This window comes from Xenopus laevis, chromosome 8L (assembly GCF_017654675.1).
Source record: "Xenopus laevis strain J_2021 chromosome 8L, Xenopus_laevis_v10.1, whole genome shotgun sequence".
NCBI lineage: Eukaryota > Metazoa > Chordata > Amphibia > Anura > Pipidae > Xenopus > Xenopus laevis.
In genome coordinates, this window is record NC_054385.1 from 16,456,157 (window position 1) to 16,472,813 (window position 16,657).

Consider the following 16,657-nt stretch of genomic DNA (forward strand, 5'->3'; position numbering starts at 1 on the left):
AGCCCATTTTTCATCTCCCACTCATAACAAATCAGGCAATCCTCAATAGAATTCCTTAGTTCTGCCATTTGCATCTTGAAGACCGGTGAATATAAATCTCATTTAATAAATTGGTCATTTATTTCCTAGCCACTATACTGGAGATGTTATATAGTGGATTATTCTTCATGTAGAATATGAAAATGTCAAGAAATAAAAACCTAGGGTTGGAGTCATATTCTCACGAGAAAGTATATTAATGAAACCGCTAAGGGCCCTGCCCTTTTGTTTTTTTATGCATACAGGTATAAAACAGTCCTCTGAGTGTTGTAACAATATTTATGGGTATCTTGAAACCTGTTATCCAGAAATCTCTGAATTAGTGGAAGGCCATCTCCCATAGACTCCATTTAATCAAATATTTAAAATTTTTTAAAAATGATTTCCTTTTTTTCTGTAATAATAAAACAGTAATGTGTAGTTAATCTCAGCTAAGATATAATTAATTCTAATGGAGGCAAAACAATCCTATTAGGTTTACTTTGTCTTTAAATTAAATTTCAAGTAGACTAAAGGTATGGAGATCAAAATTATGGGATGGTCATCTCGCCAAGAGTCCATTTTAAGCAGATAATTCTAATTTTTAAAACAATGTACTTTCTTTGTACAGGTATGGGACCTGTTATCCAGAATGCTCGGGACCTGGGGTTTTCCGGATAACGGATCTTTCCGTAATTTGGGTCTTCATGCCTTAAGTCTACTAGAAATTAATTTAAACATTAAATAAACCCAATAGGCTGGTTTTGGTTTCAATAAGGATTAATTATATCTTAGTTGGGATCAAGTACAAGCTACTGCTTTATTGTTACAGAGAAAATGGAAATCATTTTTAAAAATTTGGATAATTTGGATAAAATGGGAGTCTATGGGAGACAGCCATTCCGTAATTCGTAGCTTTCTGGATATCGGGTTTCCAGATAAGGGATCCTATACCTGTGATAATAATACAGTACTTTATACTTGATGGTAACTAAGCTGCATAAATCCATATTGGTGGCAAAACAATCCTATTGAGTTTGTTTGTGATGCTTTGCTAATTTTGCATCTTTCATATCTGCCTTAATAATACTTCTTCCAATCAGCAAAGTTTCCTATCTTCATCTATAGCTCTTTCCTTGTAACATAATGCTATATTACTATTTGACTAATACTTCAGTGTAGCTGAATCAAGTGCAAGGTGCAAAGCACATTGCAATGGGCACATGGTAGTCCTGTACTTAAGGCAGGTAGTAATAACAGGACTTTTAAGCATGTAAATAACTCACAAGGTGGGGGGGGTACAATTAGATGCCCAAATGGCACCCATATGACACCCATATGACACTCACTGTCAAGCTCCTTGTGGTCAATTCTGTGAGCTCAAATAGCAGCATCTTTAGAGGCAAACATTGAGGTAGGGTATCACCCTACCCAATGGTTTATAAAGAAGACCTATCATCCTTTGTTGACATTGAAATTTGGTCCCTAACATGCGCTAGGCAATAGGGTATGTTTTAGTTTATCCTCTGTTTTGTTCTTTGCATGGCTTACTCCCCCAAACTTCATTATGCTTTTTGTAAAGCTTATATTATACATTCATCATACATCATGATTATTTCTCATTATATCAGGCTATCTCGCTAAACCAATACCATAACAAGATTAGCTTGACAACTCTGTGTATCACTGTATTACTTCCAGATAACTATTACATTAAGGGGCCGATTCACCAAGGGTCGAATATTGAGCGTTAATTAACCCTCGATATTTGACTGGGATTTCAGCGCAAATAGTTAGATCGAAGGATTTTAATCAAACGATCGAAGGATTATGCTTCGACCAAAAAAATTTAGTTCGATTCAAAGGATTTTAATCCAACAATCGAAGGATTATCCTTCGACCAAAAAAACTTAGGAAAGCCTATGGGGACCTTCCCCATAGGCTAACATTGAGTTCGGTAGGTTTTAGATGGCGAACTAGGGGGTCGAAGTTTTTTCTTAAAGAGACAGTACTTAGACTATCGAATAGTCGAATAGTTGAACGATTTTTAGTTCGAATCCTTCGATTCAAAGTCGTAGTCGAAGGTCGAAGTAACCCATTCGATGGTCGAAGTAGCCCAAAAAAACACTTCGAAATTCGAAGTTTTTTTACTTCGAATCCTTCACTCGAGGTTAGTGAATCGGCCCCTTATAGTATATTAGAGACCCGGTAACACTAAACTGAAGATTTGGGTATTTGACAAACCTGGTAATAAAAAACAACTTCAGCATTTAATTCCTTTAATGGGCGAATTTATTCACCAGGCGCAAATTTCACGGCATTGAAAAAAACTTTGACACCAGCGACGGTTCCAACGACAGCGTCAAAGTTTTTACGACGCCGGAACTGGTTCCGACGCCAGAGACAATTTCGATGATGGCGTCGATTAACGGATGCCCGTTGATTTTATTGGTGCTCTTTATAAATACAGTTAATGTATATATACATACATTTTCAAACTCCAGCCTCTGGGAGTTTTTTTTTGGTATAAAAGGCACTTACAGTTTGTGATTGATCCCAAATTCTTAGCACTAACTGAATGCCAATGGATAAAAGCTGGGGCAAAGAAAACTATAAATAATACAGAACATGGGACAGTACTTGGTTATCTAGTCACAGCTCTTTAGCACTCTATATAAGTGTCCACTAAATCCAAAAAGTATATATATATATATATATATATATATATGGAGGAATTGTAATTTTAAACCTGCAAACAGCTTTATTTTGAAGGTCACAACCTAGAAAACACACTTTACAGTATTTTCAGTAGCAGACACCATTTAATTTGGCAATCTTTTAGCTTTCCAGAATCAGAGTAGGTAATACTTTTCCCAAGAAATAGAATTTAATAGGAAGGGGGTTGGGAAAATGGGAAACGTTATAATTAGAGGCCCAGAGGAACCTCTATGGTTGTAATTATGGCACTGTGCTTAGAGTCACAAATTTAGGCTGTGTATCTCCTTCGTAAATTTTAGTAGTTTTTTTGCAAAAGAAATTTAAAACATGAAAATTGTATTCCAGGAAAATAATATGATCTATGGATTTGACTGTCAGCGCCATGTCCCTATAAACAACACCTCTTATTAATGCATAGTGCAAAGTACGCGCATGCTAAATAATTGCTATACATGTTGGTTTGTTTATGGAGATAAAATAGCTTTGCAAATACATCTTATAGGCAGTACAAGTATTACAAATATTTGGTAAAAGGTTTTACAATTTTTGTTTACAAGATTATCTTGATCTGTGTGTCTCTAAAGCTGGCCATAGACGCAAAGATCCGATCGTACGAATCAACGTACGATCGGACTTTCCCATCTACCGATCCTCCACTAACCATTCAGATCAAAGTCTTTACCATTCCGATCAAATAGAACAGATCACCCAATGTACTGCCCCTGACAGCAATCGTACGATACTTATGTCGACCAAACGACCGATCTCCGACGGACGAAAAATGTCGGGACTCTCCACACATGGTCCGAAAATCGTACGATTCGTACGATTGGATCTTTGCATCTATGGCCAGCTTAATGCATTTGTTTGATCTTGAAACAAATGTCTGATCAAATTGAATTCTTATTTTTTGGTATTTCTGTTAATCGTACACTAGAAAAAAGAGTTTTGAATTGTAGAGACTGAGTATATTTATTAGGTTCATATACAGAGCTTTGATTGTTAAGCAACAGAGCCCTCTAATGGTAAGAATATAGAAGAGACAGTTTAATGCTGAATGCGGTCCAGCAAAACCAAACGTCTGAAATAAATTATGGATGCCATACTTTTCATATGAAACATTGTCTCTTGACGCAAAGGTGGTAGCAACAAGACATGTGATGGGCGAATTTCCAGCGAAATTCAGGAGATGGCAAAAGATTTGTGAAACGATGCCGGCGTCTCGTTTTTGACGCCGGCATCCGTTTGACATTTTTTTTTGATGCCGGTGAATTTTCGCCAGCGAATTTTCCCAGCCGTTTCGCTAATTTATTCACCGGCGGCGAATCGCGCAAATTCGCGCCTGTCGAATAAAATTGCCCATCACTACTGAGCATACTAATCAATAATTCTGGAACTGCCAGATGCTATTTTACTAGAATATCTGTATGATACTTTATGCCAATTGTATTTATATAAAAGAAATATTTATATTTCCTGGGAAGGTCGCATATATCCATATAGGAACTGTCTTTAGCAAGATGGCAGAAAAATATGTTTGCATATCACTCGGTTACATGCAAGATGCTAGCAACAAAAACATACAGGAACAAGAAACAAGAACAAGGTTAGGTCACAGAGCCCAGGCACAGGGGAAAAAAAACAGTGGTCCTCGGCCTTCAGGGGGCCCACCGACTCAGGCCCACTCCCTGCAGGATACTGTTTGCTCCCATTTAATGCAAACCACAAGCAAGCAGCACACTTGAGTAAGACTCGTGTCTGGAGTGGGGGGCTTGTGATGGGTGGGGGGGCTTGCAAGGGGTATGAGAAGGTTGGGGGCCCACACACCCCAGCAGACACTGCATTTGTCCTTTTATGTTCGTCAATACTTTTTTTCTTTTCTTATAGGGGAAGGAATGGTATAAGGACTCACAAATTGTTGGCACCTCCCAGTGTTAAAGGGGACCCATCACCCAAAAATAATGATTCTAAATCCTATTTTATCATGTTAGTCAAGCAAAATGAACTTTAATTACACTGTAAAAAATGTTTGAATCTGGTTTCCTTCAGTCTGGGAATTCATAATTATAGCAAGCAGGCTGGAACCATTTTGTGGACACTGTTATTAAGACACAAGTCTTGCATCATCTCAGAATCTTGTTTGTGCACCAGAATGGGGGACCTGATGTCCATCCCCATGCACTGGCTACACAATTAAATGGTGAAGAGAACGGGGGGGGGGGATGTGAGGAGAGCAGCGACATCTAGGAAGTGCTGAATCGAAAGTGAAAGTAATTGCCTGCCCCGCCTCTATGCCTAAGGCATAGAGGAGGGGCAGGCAATATTTGACCGACAGCTGAGATTTTTAAATTACTTTACAACAGCTATGAATGCTTAAATAAATAAAAGAATTTGGATTTCAGGTTTAATTTGAAAATTATTTTTATTATACAGCTTTTAATGTCTGGGTGACAGGTCCATGTTGATCTGTTACCTGATATCATGGGCTTGTTCTCCTGTGTATCTGAAACTACACCAGTGCAGGGATAACTGTTGGAGCACCATGTTGCAATCTCCTTCCACTTCTTGGATCTTTTCTACAGCCCTTGGCCAGATGAGCAGTAAAGAGAAAAGCTGACTTTTTGCTTCAATGTTCAGCTTTCACTCTGTTGTGAGTTGGCACTCAGACCAGACTGTACAGACAGTCAAGGAAGAAGAAAAAGATGGGGGCACGGTGCTCCTTCAGATGTACCCAGGGCCGCCATCAGGGGGGACAGGGGAGACAAGTGTCCCGGGAATGAAATGAATGGGGGCCCGGCAGTGCTGCAGGTTAGAAAGGGCCGGGCCCCCCTTTCCAGTGCCGAAGATCTGCGGCCAGCCGAACAGTGGAAAATGCGGAAGTGCCAAACAGCTGAACTTCCGAAGCGGCAAAAAGACCCGAAGCCACGAAAAAAGCTGAAATTGAAGTCCTGAAGCGGCAAAAGACCCGAAGTCACGAAAGGAGGCAAAGTTGAAGTCCTGAATAGGGATTTTTTCGCCTCGTTTCGATGAAAAAATGACTCCCATAGACTTGTATGGCGGCGTGTGACAAAAAAAAAAAGACGCGCGTCAAAACAATTTCGCGGCGTGACAACATTTTTTTGACGGACTTTAATGGGTGTCTGTGACATTTCACTGGCGCGAATTTTTGGCGAAATGAAACGGGTCAAATTTGCCCATCCCTAGTCCTGAAGCCAATTCAATTCAATTCTACTGAAAACCAATTTATGTTTTTGTTTTTTTTAATCCCCTGGCCACCAATGTATTATTTTAATATTCTATAGGCTCCTGCCACCAATTTTTTTTTTAAAAAAAAATATTTTTTGGGGCCCCAAGTTTTTTTTTAAAATATTTTTTTGGGGCCCCGTTTTTTTTTACTTGTAAGGGGGGCCCTGGGACCAATGCTTTTTGAAAAAAACTTTTATGGGCGGCCCTGTCGCCAATGTATTTGTTTTAAACTTATAAGGGGGCCCTGACCATCAATAGCTTTTTATAATTTGTGTGTGTGTGTGGGGGGGTTACTTTTTTAGCGCTGATGTGTGGTCTTTTAACTGTGATGTGGAGTGGACAGGAACACTGGCCCAGGTAAGTGATTATAATCACTGTAAGGCTCCTTACATTTTGACACCCCCCAGAGATTATACCAAAATGCATACTTGTGCAGGGATTACACAAATACTTTGGGCACAAATACGTAAAAACAAATAGTGTTAACAGTTGCTTCCATTATTAGCACACCTGCACTTGCAGTCATCACGTCTCTAATGTCAGCTATCCTTTCCCTGTGTTTCTGCTCATCTATTATTCAGTTTTCTTCTTCTACACATACCTTGTGGGAGGGGCTTCCACATTTTAAAGGGGACGTAAACCCAACTGTTCCTCACCACACGGCAACTCGATTTTCACTGGAAATTCGCAAATTTTACGGAGAAGCAAAAAGCCTCAAATTTGCCCATCACTACACATAACACTCTTCATCACTTTACACCCCCTTACAAACTTCCTGCTATATCCAAATTAGGGTTGTACCGAATCCAGGATTCGGTTTGGGTTTCGGCCAGGATTCGGCCTTTTTCAGCAGGATTCGGATTCGGCCAAATCCTTCTGCCAGCCCGAACCTAATCCGAATCCTAATTTGCATATACAAATTAGAGTCAGGGAGAGAAATCGCATGACTTTTTGTCACAAAACAAGAAAGTAAAAAATGTTTCCCCTTCCCACCCCTAATTTGCATATGCAAAATAGGATTCGGTTCGGTATTCGGCCGAATCTTTCGCTAAGGGTTTGGGGATTCGGCCGAATCCAAAATAGTGGACTCGTTGCATCCCTAATCCAAATGCTTTCTTCTCTACTCTTTTCTTCTCTGCTAATTTTACCTTTTCTCTAACCTCAGATTTCAATCTGTCTAGAAACGAACACATTTTTCACCTGTAAAGTTATACACAAAAGCCAAAGAAAAAATACAGCACTGGTGCTTAATATTCACTGAGTGTTGTCAGGTTGTTCGATTTAGAACTTGTTTTTGTTACTTTACTTTTATTTTTACTTTCACTCTGGTAAAATGTTAATAAGACACTCCAATTGTTATCATTATTGTATTCCTGTTCTATATCTCGAGTCTCCATAAGCAGTTTGGAGATGCCTCATTTTACAACTTTGCATTTTTGTTAAATTCCTACTTGTTTTGGTTTTAAAACTCAATAAAAACATTAACATGAATATGCCCCTTGGGGAAAAAAAAAATACAGTGCCCCTATATATGTTTGCATAAGAACTAGAGAAGGGTTAAACAAGCTTCATTATTGCTGGATTCTGTTTATAAATGAAATGTATTACCCACAGCAGTAAAAAAACAATCATTATGGTTTTATTATAAAATCCAGCGAGCGTGTCTAATGGTAAGAGATCTGAATGCAACAAAAGACTAGGCTAATAAATACAATTTAATTTTAGACCCAAAGTTTATACCTAGTGCACATCATCATTTATGTTATTTAATTTGTTTTCATTACACAGGCACATTAGCCTATATTTATGATATTCTTAGCAAAAAGAAGTATAAGAACGGTACAATGGAAACAAGTTTAACAGTCCTGCAAAGGATTGTGAGGTCACTGAATGATACTGGCATTGTCTTGTGGGTGAGTGGCAGGGGGAAAGCTTGCCTGTAAAATGCAAATGCAGAATGGCAAAGGCATTTCATTTGTTCTCGCTGCAGGTGTTCCTGCCCATTAATGATAAAATATTTTTTTAATTAGTGAAAACAAATTGCTTGTAGAATTACAGTATCACATTAAAGGAAGCACTAGTTGTTTAAAACAAAGCATTAAGCAGTCCAAAATATCCCCCATATATCCCTGCCTGCTGCCTTGGAAAAACTGGTCAAGGTTATAAATATTATAATGCTGAAGGTGAACTCCTATAAAACACTCTGGGGGCTGTAGAAACTATAGTATTTTCTAAAGTGCGGCCCTTATTCATAATTGTCTAGCTGTATCCTTGGAGTTTAATGACCTACATCACCTGACCTTCAGCATCCTGACTATCTGTGGTCTTGAGACTTTTTTGGTACTGTATTTAAAATCATGATCATTTACTTTTTGGTTATATATATAGATATATATAGATATTGCATGCGCTTAGGGCTTGTCCCATGCTATTGTTATGAAAATGAACCGCCCCCTTCTGACTTTTTCAAATATAAGCAGCTTAAAAGGTTGAGGATACCTACAAATGTACTTTTCCTGAAGCGTGGGCTTCCCAGGAGTGTGACCAGATTGATTAATGGGTTGAGCCAAAGAAATCTGACTTGTGTAACAATAGCTTCATGCTAAAAATGCAAGTGATGCCCAGGAGAGCTGGAACTCTAACAGCAGAGTAAGATTAATTCTATCGTACTGTTACCAACTAAAAAGGAAAGTGACTTTGGAAGCAAGCTTTTAGAGCATTTCAAGGTAAGCAACTATTTCCAAGTACATATTTATGTAGGCTTTTTGAAACCAGTGATAGAACCAAACCTGAGCTACACAGAGCACTATAGGAAATCATTTACCATGAAGGGTTGTAAAACCCTATGTGGGTCGCGCATGGACTCTATAAAGCACTGTGAGGACTTATCCTGGTGGTCTAGTTGGGGTGCGATGGGGACGACCGCCACATCCTTCCTCCATGCTCGCTCAGTAGAGAATGAGCGCGCCAATCGCTTCCTGGTTTGAGCGGTGGTGCTGATTACGTCATTGCGCTTTGGCACAAAGGTGCAGGAGCCTTTAATGCATTGCCCAACGTAGGTCTAACTTTTTAGTTCCTGGGTGCTATTCTGAGTCTTCCCAGTTGTTCTTGACCCTGCCTGTCCCCTGACCTTGTCTAGTTTGTTGCCTGTCCTGACCTTTGCCCGTGCATTGACTATTCTTCGGATCCTGCTTTTGTACTGTATTATTGGTTTGTTTGAACTCGGCCTGTGACTTCAACTATCCTCTCGGTTCTGTACTGCTGCCCTGTTGGTATCAACCCAACAAGTTGTGACTCCTACTACGCCTTTTGTCCTTGCCTGCCCAGAACTCTCTCCCTGGTCCTCTCACGCAAAGACATATAAGGGGATACTGTCATCGGAAAGCAAGTTTTTTTCAAAACACATCAGTTAATAGTGCTACTCCAGCAGACGTCTGCACTGAAATCCATTTCTCAAAAGAGCAAACAGTTTTTTTTTATATTCAATTTTGAAATCTGACATGGGGCTAGACATTTTGTCAATTTCCCAGCTGCCCCAAGTCATGTGACTTGTGCCTGCACTTTAGGAGAGAAATGCTTTCTGGCAGGCTGCTGTTTTTCCTTCTCAGGAGAGTTTTGATAAATGATAATCCAATATGTTCAGGGGTTTTCTGGCAAAAAACGAAAAAATCTAGCAATTCAGGAAAAAAAAAAGTCTGAAAATTTTTTATTATTCGGGTTTTCGATCCATTTTATCGGGTTTATTTTCTATTTATTTGAGTTATTTTATTAATAATTAAGGCAAAATCTGGGATGGGAGCTTGGTCAAGCTTTTTTATTTAAATTATGAGTTACATATGGATTTTAGTATATAATAACTTTTAGGGGCATATTTATCAAGGGTCGAATTTTGAATTGAAAAAAACTTCGAAATTCGAATTAAAAAAGACCAACTGAAATTAAGTTTAAGTTTTTTTAGGTCGAATAGGTCAGTTTTCATTCGAATAGGTCCATATTTGGCTGAATTCTAATCGCACGAATCGAAGGAATATCGCATGCGATCAAATTCCTCCATAGGCTAAAACAGCAATTCGACAGGTTTTAGATGGCGATTGAGCAAAGTCAAATTTTTAAAGAGACAGTACATGATAAGTTTCAATATTTGAATTTTCGAATTTTTTTAAAATTTGAATTGAATTTGGACTATTCCCTAGTCAAAGTACACAAAAAAACAACTCGAAATTTGAATTTTTTTCATTCGAAAATTCACCTTGACCTTTGATAAATCTGCCCCTAAGTGTATGGTACTAGTAAAAGTAGATGCTTTGTATATGGTATTTTAACAAGTCCAATTCTGCACCGGTTTAAACACCTAGGGGAAATTTAGTTATGGTCGAATATCGAGGGTTAATTAACCCTCGATATTCGACTGTCGAAGTTAAATCCTTCGAATATCGAAGTCGAAGGATTTGGCGCAATTCATTCGATCAAACGAAAATTCTTTCAATCGAACGATTAAATCCTTCGAGGATTTGAATCCATCCATCGAACGATGGGGACCTTCCCCATAGGCTAACATTGACTTCGGTAGCTTTTAGGTAGCGAACTAGGGGGTCAAAGTTTTTTTTTAAAAGAGACAGTACTTCGACTATCGAATGGTTGAATAGTCTAACGATTTTTAGTTTGAATCGTTTGATTCGAAGTAGTGGTCGAAGGTTGAAGTAGCCCATTCGATAGTCGAAGTAGCCAAAAAAAACATTCGAAATTCGAAAGTTTTTTTAGTCTATTCCTTCACTCGAACTAAGTAAATGGGCCCCTAGCATTATGATACTAAAGTAGTCTTACAGATAGTGATGGGCGAATTTATTCGCTAGGCGTGAATTTGCAGCAAATTCCCGCGATTCACTGCCAGCGAATAAATTTGCGAAATCGCTGTGAAAATTTGCGCATTTTCGCTGGTAAATGTGCGCCGGCGTCGTCAAAAAGAAGACGCTGGCACAGTTTTGAGAATTTTTAACGGTTTCACGAATTTCGCTGGAAATTCGCCAATTTTTCTGCGAGATGGCCCAAATTCTCCCATCACTACTTACAGAGCATCTATAGGTGGGGTCAGTGGACTCCATTTGAAAGCAGTAAAGAGTCAGAAAAAAGAAGGCAAATAATTCAAAAGCTGTAAGAAAGAAAAAATTAAGGCCAATTGAAAAGTTGCTTAGAATTAGCCATTCTATAACATACTAACAGCTAACTTAAACAGACACTTGGAAACACATCCCTGTCCATAAGGTTTATAATCCAAGTGAGTGAGTAATTTACAGACACAAATAGAAGGATAGTTAATGCTGCAATATACACTGATTGTTGCATTTATTTTTGGAAAGCACTTTGAAAAGTTCTTCTACTTCAGTAGTGGAGGGGCCTGTAGTACTGTGGTACTCTCTTGAATGAGAATTCTGAATTTAATACTAGGGATGCACCAAATGCACTATTTTGGATTTGACCGAACCCCCCGAATCCTTCATGAAAGATTCGGCCGAATACCGAATCAGAATTTGCATATGCAAATTAGGGGTGGGAAGGGGAAAACATTTTTTACTTCCTTGTTTTGTGACAAAGTCACACGATTTCCCTCCCGTCCCTAATTTGCATATGCAAATTAAGATTCTGATTCTGTTCGGCCAGGAAAAAGGATTCGGCCGAATCCTGCTGAAAAAGGCTGAATCCCGAACCGAATTCGGGAATCGGTGCATCCCTATTTTAATACAGACTGTCCTGGGGGACATGGGCATTTGTGAAGCCAGTTAGTAAAAAGTTACAGTGGTCTAGACAGGATAGGATCAGGGCACGCATGAGCATCTTATCCATCGCTTAAGAAAGAAAGGTATGGATTTTAGCAACATTGGGTAAGAAGAAGTGACAGGTTTTGACTTTCCTGTATAATAGTAAGAAAATGTGCATGGAAACTGCTCACCACTTACACCACAACTCTTCTTCCCTTAGGGGTTAGTGTGAATGCATTGCCAATTATTGCTGTGAAGAGGTATTTCAGCTTCCAAACACTTTTTTCAAGACTTTTTCACTTGCTTTCCCAAAATTGAAGTTTAAAGTGTAATATTCCTGTTTAACTTCCATATTAAAAAAATGATCACAAATAGATAATAGAAAGTAATTTATTTTTTTATTTTATTTTTGGTGAACGCTCTGAAAATTGAACTGGAAAAAAAACAAGTGTTGGCAGGAGAACAACCTCTTTAATGTTGATGTTATGATACTTGGTGACCTCAAGTGATGACCACAAATTCCGAGCATATGATAGAATGCAGGTCTCCAGAAAAGTCGATATCATTTTAAAGGAATACTATACCCCTGAACAATGCAATTCTCTATAGAAGTATATTGCATATCACAGCTCATACATTGAACCCCGATTTATCTATATAAACCATTTTCATAAAAAATATTTTTAATCAGTATGTGCCATTGCGGAATCTTAAATAGAAAATCGTCATCTTAAGAATTAAGGGCTATTCCCTGGAATCATACGATTGACAGTGCACAAAAACAAACCAATGGCACACATACATACAATGGCCACAGAAGCCAATTACTGGACACAATTCTGTCTTTTACTCCGACACTTTTTCCTGTTACAGTTAAAGCCGCAGTATTTCTGGTCAGGTGATTTCTGAGGGAGCACAAAGACCATCTGGTGGCTCAAGGTAAAAGATGCAAAATGGCAATACTGATATATATACATTTCAGTTGGGCAAGATTCTTTAATTTTTTTTTTTTATTGAAGACCAATGTGCTTCTCACCCAGTGCAAAAAAAAGTACAAAGTGCAAACAAAAGTGCAAAGGGTGCATGTCTTTAAAAAAGGCTAAGTCCAAAACTTCTGGGTCCCTGGCCAAAAGGAGCAAAAAGATCCAGATTCTTCAGACTTTCCTATGCCAAAGCTTGGGGGAGTCCCTTTATCCACACTGCAATGGACAAAGCGACCTTCACCACATGGCTAGTGGGTCCCTTTGTTCCTTCCCATCCAGCCTGAAAGCCTTAGGGGTTGGAATAACTGATGGTCCTCCAAAGAGGTCCCAGCAACAGGGTGTGCTTTCTAAAGGCCAGGGTTCTGGGTGGAAGGAGCCCAAAGGCCACACATTCCCCTCCCCTAAATCTATGCTTTTGACTCAGAGGCCAATGCACCAAATCAAAAAGTCTAAAGGTATAAAAATAAGTGCTAAATGAATAAATAGTTATAAAAATTCATTAAAAAACTGCAGCAGTGAGGGGCGCCAGCCTATCGGTCAGATTTTAAAAATGTTTGTACCCTGTCCAAAAAGGCATAGTGCAAATAACAGTGCATTTGGTACTCGGCTACACCAGTGATGCTCTGGCACCCCAATGGTGCAAGGTCTGGGGTGAGAAACTGAATGACACTTTTTGGATGTAAATACTGCACCAGCCTGAGGTCTCAGGTAAGCAATTATAATCACAGAGATTATACCTTTCCATCTCCCTTAAAGTATGAATGTGGAGACCTGCACCTTTCTCCTGAGCCACTTGGGCCTCATTTATAAAGTTCACGCAGTGCATATTTATTCGCAAATGGTTGTATTGCTCATGTTTGTGCCTGTGTTTCTGGTTATTGCGAATTTGCATTGCAAATGCATTTTCGCAAATGGCTCACAAATGAGCTTAGTGTGGCTAATAAAAGGGCAACCAAGTTTGGGAGTTTTACTTTGAAAGCAGCAAGTAAGTTGCAGGTAAAACTTAGTCCCTATGTAAAATGATTAATGAAGCAATAGAATTCTGAATGAATCACATGCAATTTGAGTGTAGGACTGGCCAGATATGGGATGACTTTGACGTAGTTGGCCAGCTTAAATATATTGCAATATATGGACAAACAATCCCTGTTTTGTTTAAAGGGTAAGGCATTTTTCAGTAGCAGTATGCACAAAATGTCTCTGTCTTAAATATATTGATAATGGGTTGAGTGCAGAGGACTCTTGTATCACAGAAAAAGATTCACATGAGGCTAAACCCTCTTGCCATTCACATACAGTATGTCTAATGCAAATATTATTTTATTAGAACTTTATAAACAAAGGATTTGCTGTAAACTGTGACTGCACTTCTGCATGTTGCTAAGATTAAATGAGCAGCAGTCATATGATCACCAGAAAACTGACTGTAAATGTATTAGTAGTAATACCCAAGAGACTGTAACTTGCTTGCTGCAAATACTCTTGTCTCTTGCAAATTCTATGGGTCATTTTTTCTGAGGCTCATCCCAGTTTTATTAGAGAAACATGAGTGTGATTTAATAAGATGTGATCTCCCTCTAGTGGCCACCATGGCAAACTACAACAAACAACTTTATGAGTTGTTTACCTTCAAACACATTTTTTAGTGCAGTTTTTTTTAGAAAGTTTACCAGAAATTCTATTTTCTATTTGTGACAGTTTTATCCAATATGAAAGTACATTTTTAACTTTTTTTTTTTTTGAGACTCAAGTTAGCTACTCCCTCTACACAGGAATGTCCATTTGTAGAATCTAGGGGGCTATGGCTCTACTGGCCACTTGCCACGGGGAAGGGGGTGGCAAGAAGCCCACATCTCTTAAGACAACTCAGATAACACTCTAGGTCACTCGAGAGCAGTGATCCCCAACCAGTAGCTTGTGAGCAACATGTTGCTCCCCCAACCCCTTGGATGTTGCCAAGTGGCCTCAAAGCAGGTGTTTATTTTTGAATTCCTGGCTTGGAGGCAATTTTTGGTTGTATAAAAACCAGATGTACTGCCAAACAAAGCCTCATGTAGGCTCCAAGTGTACAAAGGGGCTACCAATAGCCAATCACAGCCCTTATTCAGCACCTCCCATGAACATTTTTCATGCTTGTGTTGCTCCTAAACTCTTTTTACATCTGAATGTTGCTCACAGATGGAAAAGGTTGGGGACTACTGCTCTAGAGTAACATAACACTCTTTTCAGGTAACTAACTGCTTATTTAGATCAAAACACTGACTCATAACAGCAGTATCTCATGACCACCAGGCTATGTCCCCTCTAATTCCTTCTCCACTATGTGTGCTAAAAAAAAATATTTTGTGCACACATTTTAACCTCGTGTCTGGCAATTTGGACTAATCTAGAACAGTGTCTTTATCCGAGGGGGCACTGAAATGCAATTACTCACAAGGGGTAGTTTTCTGCAAGGAGAGTTCTGCCTAAATAGTATTCACACACCTACCAGATTTAGTTTTGGGAACAATACCTGCCAAATTCAATGGTCCGGTCGGAAGGGATGATTTATGTAAAGGAGCTTTGTTAATTTTGCTATTTCTGTAAGTTGATTGGTTGTTCATTACTAGAAAGTCCTGATTCCTACAACAAAGCGGCTATTGTCTTGCAAGGGTGGTGCTGCAAACAAATTACCAGGGGTGGCAAAAATCCATTGCAAATTCTGCTCTTCTAGAGCACGGGAGCACAATTGTGCAGACCCCCTTCAGTGCAGAAAAGGTAAGCGCTGACAGGCGAGGGGGTGGCTAGAATCTCCTCTGTTTTTGTGTAACATCATTGAGTGAACTCTTCATTCACCAGTGTGCATCAAAAAATCCCCGCGGACAATATTCACCACAAAAAAAATAAAAAGTTGCCAAGACGAAAATGAAAAAGAAAAAAACGCCCATTGACTTTAATGCATTTGGAGCAAGAAAAATTGTTGCGTGCAAAAAAACTGACGCCCATTGACTTTTATGAATTTTTTGCAGTTTCGTGAATTTTTCAGCGAAACGGGCCAGATCAGCTCATCACTAGTTTTTATGTGTTCTAAGAACCCTTTGCCCCCAATTGATTTATTCACCCTGAGTTCTAATTCAATAACACGTTTCCTACATTAACTCCACAAGGGCCCACCCTAAGATTAAGAGGTAGTGATGGGCGAATTTGTCCTGTTTCGCTTTGCCACGAATTTTGCAAATTTCCTGCGAAATTCGCAAAACTTGCGAAAAATTTGATTTTGATAGCATCTGAGTCAGCGAATTTTTGCAGCAAATTCATAAATTTATTCGCCTGCGGCGAAATGCACAAATTCAACTCAAATTCGCCCATCACTATTTATAAGCTTGCGCTGCTGGGAGTTGTCCTGCAGAGTTGAGGGCAGGTAAAGTGGCAAACTGCAGGAAAATCTAGTATAACCGCAACACAATTTTCTCTGCTTCTCCACTGTGGGTAAACATTTCATGCAGTTACACATTATAACCACTAGGTAGAGGTACAGTATCAATTCATTTATAGATGGCCGTTGTTCAAATGAAAAGCGTTGTAGTTTGTTTACTGTGATATTATTGCTTTGACTGGTTAGATAAAATGTTTCAAAATAATTTCCATGGACACATTTGTGTTGCTCTTTTTTCCCACTATCCCTTATCCAAATAGCACTAAAGAATGGGAAGGCCATCTCCAAAGAGTCCATGTTATGCAAATAAGTCATATTTATAAAAACGGTTCCTTTGTTTTCTCTGTTATGATAAAACATTGCCCGGCACTTGATGTTAACTAAGTTGCATGAATACATATTGGTAGTAATGGGTTAATCTGTGCTGCTTTGCTTCGATGCAAAATTTACAGCGAAATTGGTGAAACGCTGAAAAATTGGGTGTCAAAATCATTTTGACGTGAGCGCCAATTTTTATATGC